Here is a 13508-nt window from a genome sequence, read left to right as displayed (position 1 = left end):
CTAAGAATGAGAAATTGGTATGTGACAAAAACAAATACCATTCAAAGATTATAATGATAAAAATATGCCGGTGCCACATACAAAAAAATGGCACTAGATACTAGTAAAATATTAGATAATGGAACTGACAGAAAACAGAACCAAAGAACAGAAGATATTGCTAATACTCATCAAGGTACCTTGTTTCACAACAGGAGACATTACTGACATAGATTTTCCTTCCTGACCTGAAAGATACAAATGAATATATTACAGAAACAAGTCACAAGTATTTGGAAAAGATACACTGATGGAAGTCTGGATGCTAATCCTTCAAAATTAATGGGAATGTACACAAAAGCCAAACAACAACCAACGTCCTCTTTGGTCAAGGTATACTCAGATGTACCTGCTGACACTAACAAAAAGCTTCTGCATAGATTTTCCACAATGAAACAAGAGTAAAGAGCTTAGTAAGTGCAATGAGGGATGGAAAAAAATTAAATTTTTAAACAAAACAAAAGCAGGAAGCATCCCCAAAGCACTGTAAAAAATGCAATTCTAATTTGCAAAAGCACAAATCAAAAGTCTAGAATAAAGGAATTTATATTTTAACTTGATGCTTCCATGCCCTTTAGTAAAGTGCAAAAAAGAGAATACAGACGCGGAATCCCTGTTTTCCCGTAACCAAGAAATGTTCGGCTATGATGCTTGTTTCATTTTCAGCACCCCCTAAAGTAATAAATGTCAAAATAATCGGTGATCTACGAGAGAATAGCAAGGTCACTGCAACTGGTATTTTTACAAATGTTGAACGAAGCTTATTTTTACAGAGCATAATGAAAGCTTAAATAAATAAAAGTATAAAAACTGAGGAATTGCAAGAAAGAAAGTGAGAAACAGAGCAGAGAAGCCATAAAATACCTAATAGAAGGAGGTTGGTGGCCGGCGAGGGACTGTTGGAATGATTTAACACAGCTGGAGGTGTGGTGGCCGGCGAGAGTGTTGGAACCGTTTAACAGAGAAGAGAAGGAGGTCTGCTAGGGCAAGAGGAAGGTTCAAAACAAATTTTGTGTATCACAAGACTAAGTTATAAAAATAAAAATAAATTAATTCTTTATGAGCATTTTTTTTAATTTTAGTTTCTGCTCAGTTTATTTAAAATAAATAAATAAATAAACATTTATTTTAAAATTTAATTTGAATAAAACATGTTATTATTGATATTAAATCATAATAAATTTTATAATATTAAATTTAGTATATATTAAAATTAATTAAATATTTGAATTTAAGAAATTATTACAGATTTTAGACATATATTTTAAAGTTTTTATTTTATTAAATTAATTGAAAATTAATTATATTTTATCACTTTTTAATAAAGTGAGTGAATGATAATGAATTAATTAAAATTTTAAAATATATTTTTATTAAAAATAATTTTTTGGTCAATATAGTGACTAAAAAGTATCATAATAAATAATGAAATTAAATAAATTAAATCTTATAATGGTTATTTTTTTTCATAATGCTAAATTAAATATTCTAATTAATTTTATAATAAATTAAAATGAAAATATTATAATCAAAAGAAATTTAATATTTAATCAAAAGATTATATAAATCATAATTAAAATTATAATAAATATTCTGATATTAAATTTATTATATGTTAAAATTAATTACATATTTATATCAAAGAAATTCCTACAGATTTTAGATTTTATTTATTATGTTTTATAATAAATAAAATCCAATATTAAATCAAAAGATTATAAAAATCATAACTCAAATCCAGGTAAATATTTTGATATTAAATTTATTATATATTAAAATTAATTAAACATTTTTATCAAACAAACTCATACACATTTTAGATTTTATTTACTATCTTTCATAATCAAAAGAAATCCAATATTAAATCAAAAGATAATAAAAATTATAACTAAAATATTTATAAATTTTCTAATATTAAATTTAGTATATATTAAAATTAATTAATTAAATATTTGTATTTAAGAAATTGTTACAGATTTTAGATATATATTTTAAAGTTTTTATTTTATTAAATTTATTAAAAATTAATTATATTTTATCACTTTTTAATAAAGTGAGTGAATGATAATGAATTAACAAATTCTAAAATACATTTTTAATTAAAAATAATTTTTTGGTCAATACAGTAACTAAAAAGTATTATAATAAATAATTATACTAAAAAAGAATAAATTTTATAATGATTATTTTTTTAATGATGTTAAATTAAATATTCTAATTATTTTCTAATAAATAAAAATGAAAAGATAATAAAAATATGTTTTACCTACAGAATTTATCTACGGAAATTTCCATAGATAACTGAACATTATCTACGGAATAAATTCCGTAGATAATATTTCGTAGATAATTAAACGTTATCTACGAAAAAATTTCCTTGTTTGTGTGCCCCCAGACGAAATTGGGTGTCTACAAGGGTTGGACGTTTGAGGTTAGTTTCAATAATCGTGACTTACATTTAGCTTTTGCGTTAATTGTTCATCTGGAACGGCCCATTCTACAACCAGAACGGGCCATTCTACTTGAATTTAATGTTTGTTAATTGTTAATCTGGAACGGCCCATTCTGGTTGTAGAATGGGCCGTTCCAGATGCATTAAAGAAGGAGAATTTAATTTAGTTTAATTTTTTTAGGATTATGGCAGATTCGGGGTCTGGTAGTGGAAAGAGGGAAGGGAGATCTGCCACTCGATTGTCTGGGTTGACAGTTAGACGCATTGCGAAGGAGAGGACACTGGTTGAGGTGGATCCTCGTTCTAGCAAGGCGTCAAGCCCAAATGCTGCAAAGTTTAGGAGCTATTTGGGAGTCCTAGCTCGACGTCATGTTTCTATTATCATTACATCATGAGATGATGTTGAGGAGGCTGACAAGAATCTCATGTGGCAGGATATTCAGATATATACTTGCACATGCCTTCAATATTATATAACTTAAATATGTTATTTATTATTTGTTGTTATTTTGGTAGCAAAATTTTGATATTCCCAACACCGAGCTCATGAGGAGGAAGATGTTATCTGCCTTTGCCACCAGGTGGAGAGACTTCAAGACTTTCTTGACACGGGAGTATGTATTTGGAGAGCGACAAAATGAGACTCCCTGTAGTACCAGATTACTGATGAGGAGTGGATGCAATTTTGTGCCACTCGATTGGACCCTTCTTGGCAGGTTAGTTATTGATAATTCTTACATTGACACAAATACTTAAGGTATATTTTAATTAATCTCATTTTCTTATTTGTATTATTGCAGGCCAAAAGAGTAGCTGCCCAAGAATGACAGAGCAAGAATGATGCACCCCATCTATTGTCAAGAGGGGGATATGAATTAAAAAAAAGAAAATGATGAAGGCTAGGGCAGAGGCATCAGGGGTTGAGTCTACTGACCGTGTGGAGTCACCTCCCCGCTATGAGATGTGGATAGCAGCTCGAACAAAATCAGATGGGCAAATGACTTCTGAGTCTGCAAGGGTCATTTCTGATAAAATAGTAAGTAAAAATATACAAACTAAGACTCTTCATTTCAACTCATTCAACTCATAAGTGTAGTTTAGGGTATACTTATTGTTAATATGTTGCAGGAGGGTTTAGTTGAGCTGACCACCCAGGGCTTATTTGTTCCCCATGATCGGGATGATATACTCACAACGGCCATAGGAAGGCCAGAGCACGCAGGGAGTGTGCGTGGTATTGGTGGTTCTTGGAGTCACCGATATTACATTGGTTCACCACCATCGAGGAGCAGTATTGTTGGCTCTTGCAGTTAGGAGGCTATGCAGAGAATGGAGATGCAGTTTGAAGAGAAATTGAAGAACATTCGAGAAGAGTTTGAATAGAAGTTTGAGTTTTTGGATCGTTCTCAGCAACAGACTACAGTTCCTCATGATGGTGTTCGAGTCAGCACTAAAGGGAGTTGTGTTGCTCCAGATCCCTCAAGGGAATAGACTCACACTGATGTACCAAACTAGTGTGAGTTATATGTTGAGGATAACCTCCCATGGTTAGTGGCTATTAGTCGAGTATTTGAGGGTGGCTTAACCATCCATGGTGTCCCTCTACAGCCAGAGTGGACACGGGTTGTGATTGACCAAGTTCAAGATGTTACTACTCCAGTGCCTTTGCCCAATACAGAGGTTCAACTAGTGGGGCAGGCAACCGGCACATTCTTAGCTTGGCCAAAATGTTTAGTTATGCCGCTTTCAACACGGGCAAAGGTAATTCTATTATTGCTCTTTTATATTCTTATAATTCTATTATTGTTTAACTAATCTTGATTCTTTCTTTAGGATTTTATCAATCGTGGTAAGGAGGTCATGAGAGAACCTATTGTTGATGATGCTGATATCGCAGAAGCTGAGGATGGTCCCATATCTAGGCTTCTAACCATATTACCACGATTGAAGAAGAAACCAATTCAATTGTTGTGGGACATTAGAGTTTTTGGAGTTGATAGCTCTGATGTTCCACTATACATATCCCTGTCCAACACATTAGAGATTGTTCGGGGAAACTCCATAATATATCTATCATACAGTTGTGGGCCATGTAAGTGATATTTTCTTTTATGAGTCTAAAATTACAATAGTTACATTTAACTTATAATAATTATTTGTGTTAGGTACATGGACAAATTGAGTGTGGAGCAAGCACAAGCACAAGTATATAGATTTATTGAGCCTCAATCCATCCAAAAATCAGGAAACACTCAGGTCCATATCCAACAATATATGCAAACATGGATGAGTGAATCAGGAAGAGATATATACATTGCTCCATACATTGACGGGTTAGTTTTTTAATTAATTTTTAATCATGGTAATTTTATAACTAATTTGTTTGTCATACAATGTAGGTCCCATTGGCAGTTAATGGTAATCATTCCTAAGGAAACACCATGGTGTGGTTTTGTTCACTACATCGAAAACCAAGCCACGAAATTAAATGTCAATTACAAGGGTAACTAAAATTATTCATTATGTTTTAAAACTATAACTATATATATTGGCTAACATTTGTTTTTATTTACACTAGTGGAAAAAACACTTTTAAAATCAGTCATTTTTGACTTTTAAAATCGGTTCTACGACCGATTTTAAAAGAGCCAATTTTAAAAAGTGAGACTTTTAACATTGGTCGTTGACCAATGTTAAAAGTCCCACTTTTAAAATCAGTTAAGACTGACCAATATTAAAAGTCTAACTTTTAACATCGGTCATGCCATGATCGATGTTAAAAGTAGTTAACTTTTTTTTTAAAATATTTGACTTATTTTAGGAGGATCCCTGCACAAAACCTGTAAATTAATAAAATACTAGATAATTCATATGTTTTTAATATATCAAATTACATACAAATGATAAGAGTTGGTAAATGTCAACCATATATGTAATCAAAGTAACTTACAAATTATTATGCATCCTAAACTACAAAATGAGTAAAACTATAAACTTACGTTTTATGCCCAAGAAGGGAGGTATTAAGCTTGTACGCACTACCCATATAGACATAACCAAACATCATATTCTTTGAAATTTCTAACTCAGTGGGAAGTGGCTGATTGTTGTTGCTTGCTACATCTAAGTTTTACAGAAAATTATGCAAATATGATGCTATATTTTTTTCTTTTGTTCGGGGCACAGAGAACAAATAAGAAACTCTACAACCATTAAAAGCAAGCGATAACAATATTCTGAATCATTGATTCCCAGTCCTACAAAACAGCTTGTATGTAATAAAGAATTTCGAACTCTAACCCTCGGATACATGCTGTCATTGAACTATACCTTTCCAATAAGGCGGGGCTGACCATGGTGAGAATTCATATGAAATTTCTCTCTTCTTTTGCTTCAAGGGCATGCACTTCCTCGTTGGATAGTAGGTCCACAATAGGTTCATATACGTCCCACTCCTTTCTTTTCCTGTTATATTCAAGAAAAATAAGCCAAGCCTGTGACATAATCTAAACAGGGATGTTAATACAAAACTTGCAAATTAGTTCCTGGCCCAAAGAAACCTTGTTCTATAGGATAGAGGAAGTCACAGAATTAGTTGGGTGATAGTTATTAAGGATTGAGGAAAAACATTTAAATTTGTTAGCAGTTGGGAAATTGACATCTGAAATTTGGGAATTGAGCATTTAAATTTGTAAAATAAAAAATTGCAAATCATTGAATCATGTGACTAATATCGATAATATGAAATTGCACCTATTCATTCATGTACCATAAAATTCGAAGTCATTTGAAATTCATCTTATGATACAAATTGATAGGTAGCCGAATCAAATTGAATAGTAGGATTCAATTTGTGAATAACTGGTAAAAAATGTCATATTATGTCACCGTTTATCCACTTTTCCTAGCTGAATTCTAATAAATATGAATTACTTAATTTCATGGGCTACGAAGGCACGATGACTAAGCAGTACTCTAAGATGATTGGACAATGATAAATGTTCCGAACTAAATTATTGAATTTGAGCAAAAAGGAGTGTTCAAATTTTATGAAACAGACTTACCGGACCACACTAGATTTTGGACTAAATAACTTAACCAAGTCCACTGCTACAGCGCCTCCTTTACTGTTAATATATCATTGACAATAAAGCGGATTAGGAACGTACATATTCACATGGAATTTAATAACATTGCATTTATCACACCACGCGAACCATGACATAAATGTATAAAAAACAACCTGACAGGAGTATATGTTGAGAATAAGATGTATGCCCAAGATCCAATTTATCTTATATGCATTAATAAGATTATACTTTATTTTCATGTTTATTGATTATGAGAAATAATTAATATGATAAATTCCTTGATTAAAATTAAAGACTTCTTTTTTTATAATAGAGATTATAATAATGAGAAAAACAAGTTCTTTTTAATTTTAATCTAAATTGTTCTTGATCGTAGGATTATTGAAGATAGGACATCATTAATCCACATAGATCAATATATGTGTAATAGTCTTTATTGGATAGAAATTAATAAATCTCATTTATTAAATTACTCATATAAATAGTGCATATAGGGATATGACTATTGAACAGACTCTATAAAGGAAATTTTATGTTAATCTTCTAAAAGGTTCTTGAAAATATTATTTCATACTATCCGGACGTTAAGGAGTGTTGCTAGACGCAAACCTTGATTAGTAAATTAATGTATTTAATTTACTACCGGTTTAGTTTTGAACCTACAGGGTCACACACTAACGAGTGTTCTAATCTTTGCTCAAGAAAATTTATTATTTGATAATTAAATTAAAGAATTTGATTTTACCAAATAATTATTTTTCTTATAAATAAAATATTATTTATTTAATTTTGACTAGCATCAAAATATAAATAGTATTTGTTTCTATTAAGATAGAAAAGAACGTCAGTTTTTCAATTTCAAATTGAAAGATTCAATTTGAATTTTGACCTAGTCAAAAGTGGTTTTGATAAGAAAAGATAAAAGCTAATTTCTTTTGGATATTTGATAATTCCTAATTTTTAGAAGATAGGATATGGAGGCTGTTGCTAAGTGAATAGATATGTTTACATATTTATAAATATACAGCTCCACTGTGGAGAAACACACACAGAGAAACCATAAGAAAATTAGTTCTTTTCTCTCTTATATCCTGTGCTGGAAAATTGCTCAGTCAAGAGGTTGACAAGCAAAGATTAGTCTCGATGTGGATACACGTGGGACCTTCATAGTTTTGAAGGAAATTTTTTAAATTTCAGACTTCAACCGGGTAAACTTTATTGGCTTTCATAAATATCCTATTAATTATCATGTGTGGTTTTAGCATAAAGTAGATCTTTTTATTTCCGCTACACATGTTTAGAACATGATTGAACTTTCAGTATATTCAGCCTCTCGACGACCCTTCTTGCTCATTCTGTTTTCTCTTGCTAAAACCACACTTTGAATTACAATCTGAAATTGAAAAACAAATATTATTGTAACTGTACCATTTATAATTCCTGAATATGATACACCAATAAAATGAATTACCTCATAAAGTTGCTCTCTGATAGCAAAGCCAATAGCTGGCTGCAACTTAAAAGAAGCATTTTACAGTTTAGTCTGTTTTATTGTTCAAGCATGTCTGTGTGCTTGTGCTTGGGCATGTTAAGAAGAGAGAGAGGGAGAGAAACTTTCATGGATAAAAACAAGAATTTAATTTCTACTTTAGCACAAAAAATTGTATCTTATTATAACCCAACCAAAATGCCATTACCAACATAAGTTTGTCATCATACAAACGAGCATAAAGTTGCCACATGTTAAATCCTATTATGTTCCTGAGAAGAAAGATCATGGAAAATAGCATAAAGTTGGCAAAAGTTAAAATTTCAGTCATCAATTCTTCTTGGGGAGCAGGGAGTTTGACACGGCTCCAAAATATCCAGTTTTATTTTAACTTGTTACTAGTGATAATTGGATATACTTACTCCAACCTCAGGATCTTCAATGCCCATGTCCTTGTAGAAGATTCTGGCAAACTCTTCAGGATCACTCTCAAAGTTGTTCAAGTCCTGGAATTCAATGAGTTTAGACACATAAAACCCGAGCCAAAAAACAAGCACAACAATCTTACAACACAACACCTGCATTGTGCTCAAATCATAGTTACCAATCCCAGATAGCAGCATTTAGTGGCTAACTCTGAAAATGCTATAGCAGGAAGTGAGATGACCACTATTTTAAACTCCTCAAAATTAAAGATTTTCATGATATAATAAGTCACAGTTTACAGACAATCACCGTCAATAGCGCCCGAAAAGCTGCTATTTTGGCCGCTATTGAAACAGCTTTACTATTTGAACTCCACAGTTTACGGGCTATTTTGTTTGCAGCACGGCCCATTCTGCATGCAGAACGGGCTATTTTGTTTACAGAACAGCCCGTTCTACAAGCAGAACGGGTTGTTTTGCTTGTAGAACGGGCCGTTCCGGTTTCAAAATTCATCCAACAATAACAAAATAATAGACATAAGAAGAGAATGTTACCTTGATATTATATTCTTCCAAGAAAATGAGAAGCTGGAGACTTTAGATAAGAGCCCGAGAGAGTAAAGAAAATATTATATGAGCCAAAGATTAGAGAATGACAGACTTTTAAAATCGGTCATAAGGTAGCCGATTTTAAAAATAATGTCATTATTTACAAAATTGCCACCACATCACTTTTAAAATCGGTTTCCTTATGACCGATTTTAAAACCCCGATTGTAAAAGTCATTTTTGTACTATTCAATTAATTAGAATCGTGTCTAGAGCTAATATTTTAAGTGGAAGAGCCAAATCAAAGACATTGCAATTCATATACCCTAAGGTTAGCAAATTAATTAATAGAGACAATAATATTTGAATTTATCGACTTTGGAAATAATAGTTATTTGTTTCTCATTTTAGTGTAATAAGCAACAAGACTCGTTTGAATGTGGCTATTACATCATGTATTGGATGAGAGCCATAGTTTCTGCGGGTATTACTGATTCTTGGGGGCAGGTAATTCATATCAAAATTTATTTAAGTATATTTACCTTTATGATAATTAACATTCCATATTAATGACACTTAAATTAATGTTTCAGTTCTTTCAAGATCCATCTCCATTGCCTGAAGATGAAATCATCAAGATAAGAGAACAATAGGCAACTTTTTTTCTTCAAAGTATATAATAGTTATATTTCTAAGTTTAGTTAGTTGGATATTATGTTTCTAGTTTGATAGCATGACAAACATATGTTTTATAGCTTTTTTAGGACAATAGGATTTACATTGTCTTAATTTATGCTTTTTAAGATTTATATATTATTTTCTTTTTGTCATTCAATTTTGAAATATAAATTATATTTGAATTTGTATTCTGGACTACCTGGGTTAGGTTTTGTATTTTGGACTGTATGCAGGTTTTGGGTGTATCAAAAAGCAATAAAAATTTAAAAAAAATGCAAGAATTTACATCGGACTTCACCATGTCCGACGTAAATTTACGTCAGATCTAGCATTGGCCGACGTAAATTTAGGTCGGACATGGTGTGTCTGATGTAAATTCTTGCGTGTATTTTTTTAAATTTTAACCCAATTTTACGTCAGTTCTAGGGAATGTCCAACATAAATTTACGTTGGATTTCACAGCCGACGTAAATTTATGTCTCCCGCATTAACGTCGGAGTCGTTTCTAACGTAAAATCCTTAAAATATCCGACGTAAATGACCCCTTTTCCTCTAGTGGCAATTATGGATGTCTTAGGTGAGGAAGATCCGGCTATGAGTGACATCTAGAATGTCAATGGTTGAATTGTGGGTATGCTCTGATATTGTGACATAGGGACAAAGGATTTCTAGGACATGAATTTTTATATGGATTTGGAGTGGTACTTATTATTTTAAAAACAATTTGTAAACTCTTACGTTTTATTTTCCCAATGTTCATTTTCAATCATTTTGGATATTGAAGAACATTTGTGAAGGTTTTTATGTGAACCCTTTTACTAGTGTTGAAAAATTTATTTCCTTAATTTAATTACATTATTACGTTATGTGTTGGAGTAGTAAGGGTATCACATCAACCACAGTCTACGAATACTACATAAAGAAAAGTTAAAAATAAAAAACAAAAAATAAAAAATGGCTCATCAAACCCATAAAAGATAGAGGGAGACTTGGAAAATAAAAACCTTGAACTCTTGGAACTGAACCCAGTGTGAGAAAGATAACAGAAAAAAAAAAGTGAAAAACCGGAAAGTGAAGCAAGCATGAGAGATACCAAAAAAAATGAAAAACATAAACTTCAGTTATAAAAACATAAAAAGTGACGTAGATTTTAAATAACATATCGATACACATCAACTATAGTCTATACATCACTTACAATATTAAAACTCTTCTTTTACTGAGGGATTAGTAGTAATGCCCTTAAGACTATCATTTCTATGTTTGTTATTATTGGCGAGAAACGGCGTCGTTGTGGATGGGAAGTCACGAAACAACGTCGCCTCATCGTCCACGAACTGGGAGAGCCATTCCAGCTCCACTGCTTCATTGCTCTGTGCACACACAACACAAGGCCAAATAAATAATAAAAAATGATTTAATTTTTTGGGATTTATGATAAGTAATATTCCTGAGAATTTTATACGAAAAATAAGTTAACTGTAGTAATGATATTTGTTTAGATTGTTTTTTATCAAACTTAAAATTCCAACTTAAAACTTTAAAATTTGAAAATCAACTTTAGTTCTGATAAGATTGAACTTGAATATAATAAAAAAATCAAAAAAATTTTTTTGGAGAATATTATTTAATGTTTTAATCTAAAAGTACTTTTATAGTATGAGTAACATCTATTATCAATATAATTAATATTTTAAATAATGTAATATATATTTTAGATGATAAATTTGAGCCTAATTCAATCTTGTAAACTCGACTTATAAAGTAAAAGTTATTTTTTACTTATATACTATTTAATTGTCTGTTCTATAGTTGATGTGGGACTTTGATTTTTTTTTTTTAATAATAACATTTATCATAAATATAATTAATATTTTAAATAATGTAATATATATTTTATATGAAATTGTGAAAATTTAATATATTTAATTAATTATGTTAAATATATGTGAAATTAATTGTTTTTATTTATATAAATATAGAGTGGGAATAACATGCAAACCTAATTCAATGCAAGATAGTAACCAATCGGCAATTTCTTATCATCTTAACTATATTTATAACCATCTTTTATTATGGCCTCCACCATCGACTTTATGGATGATAATGGGTAGGGTTTGAATAGAATTTTATAGTACTCAATTTTATATGTGTGTTTAAAAATAATATATGAATCCAATTTTATATCTACGTGGATAATAATTTTAATATTTATTTTTGTACCCGTTAAGTACTTATGTACTCATACCCACACTCGCAACCTATATTTATTTATGTATAAAGTAAATAAATCAATAAAAAGATAAGATTTCACACAAATTTATAAATAAATATTACAAAGAATATAATTATTGTAAATAAACTTAAAAAAATCAACTTAATAAAAGTTGTAATTAAACTTTCAACATTATGATCATGTGTTAACAATATTTTCCAATACATGTGAAAAAAAATACAGAAATTAGTTAGATTAAAATTATAGATTAAATTATATACTATAAATTTCAAAAAAAAAAAAAAAAACAAATATATAGACACTTGACCTCATCCTCGAAATCAATTTCTCTATATTTTTGCAAACATTTGTCTTCCAAGTTTATATATTAGTTTGGTCTAGTAATACTAATAGAAACTGCATGACAAGAAAATGAATGATTAGATAATTTAAATTAATAATTAAAACAAATAATAAAAAATAAAACATCTCTTATTAAATAAATAAAGTTTAATTCTTTATTACCTTATTGCTTGCGTTTCAATCAACTTTGTGCACACATAAGTGCCTCTAGAGTAAATTTATGGAACCTAGATTAATGATGACTCAAAAATCTATCTCATGTGTTAAATGCAGATTCTGAAGCTACAGGTGAAATTGGGATTTGCCAAAATCCTTAACAATTTTTTACAAAATTGGATACTTAATCTCATTTGTTTTCCACCATATCCAAGAATGTCAAAAGTAGAACTTATAGATAAAACTTTTTCTTTCAAATAAATCTCTATTTCAGGTTTTATTTGTGTTTCAATTGTATCATTTATAAATAAATCATAATCACTATTTTTTTTATAATATTTAGATTATTCAAGTTTGACTCATTAACATTTGCTCGTGAAGTTGAAAATTTCAATATTCTCTTAGCTTTAGTTTGATACTCTTTAAATAATGAGTAGCATATATAATTTTTTTATATTATTAATTTCAATTGAATATGAGCTACCAAAAAACTTAGGAAAAAAATACTCTAACAACTTCAACTTATATCTTATGTCTAAAATAATAGTAATATCGTTATATTGATTAATATATATATATATATATATATATATATATATATATATATAGAGCTGTCAAAATGGGCTGTGGCCCGTGGGCCAACACGACCCACCTTGAAAACGGGCCGGGCCGGGCCAAAATAAATAACAGTTTTATGATAAGTGGGTAAATTTAAACCCGACCCACTTTGACCCGGCCCACTTGAGCTGAACACGTGGTGGGCCGGACAGCCCACTAGCCCACTTGATTTTTTTATTGCAACAGCTAACCCAATAATAGGAACAGACAGCAATAAAGTAGAACTGGAAACACTAAGTCTAAAGTCAAAATTATAAAACAAAAACAATCAAAATTGAAAAGAAAACCCTATTCTAGCAAGGAAACGAAACGGACCACGCCGCACTTCATGTCTTCACTGCTTCAGCTTCACTACTTCATCTTGACGAAGGTTTCGGCTCATGAAGGTGTCCCTCTGCAGGTGGCTTCAACTTCACGAAGGTGCCCCTCTATGA

At 30.6% G+C, this 13508-nt stretch overlaps 1 long non-coding RNA gene across 1 annotated transcript; it reads right to left on the bottom strand.

Moving 5' to 3' along the window:
• Positions 1-7566: 7566 nt before the first annotated feature.
• Positions 7567-11243, bottom strand: LOC145955621 (uncharacterized). The gene is made up of 2 exons (XR_014432284.1): positions 8054-11243; positions 7567-7975 (listed from the first exon to the last, which is right to left on the bottom strand). It is a non-coding gene; the product is annotated as an uncharacterized LOC145955621 (long non-coding RNA).
• Between the last annotated feature and the right edge of the window lie 2265 nt (positions 11244-13508).

The sequence above is a fragment of the Cajanus cajan genome, chromosome 3, assembly GCF_000230855.2.
Source record: "Cajanus cajan strain Asha chromosome 3, NIPB_CcT2T_4, whole genome shotgun sequence".
Classification (NCBI taxonomy): Eukaryota; Viridiplantae; Streptophyta; class Magnoliopsida; order Fabales; family Fabaceae; genus Cajanus; species Cajanus cajan.
The sequence above is the reverse complement of the archived record's forward strand: the minus strand, read 5'-3'. Positions and strand labels throughout refer to the sequence as shown.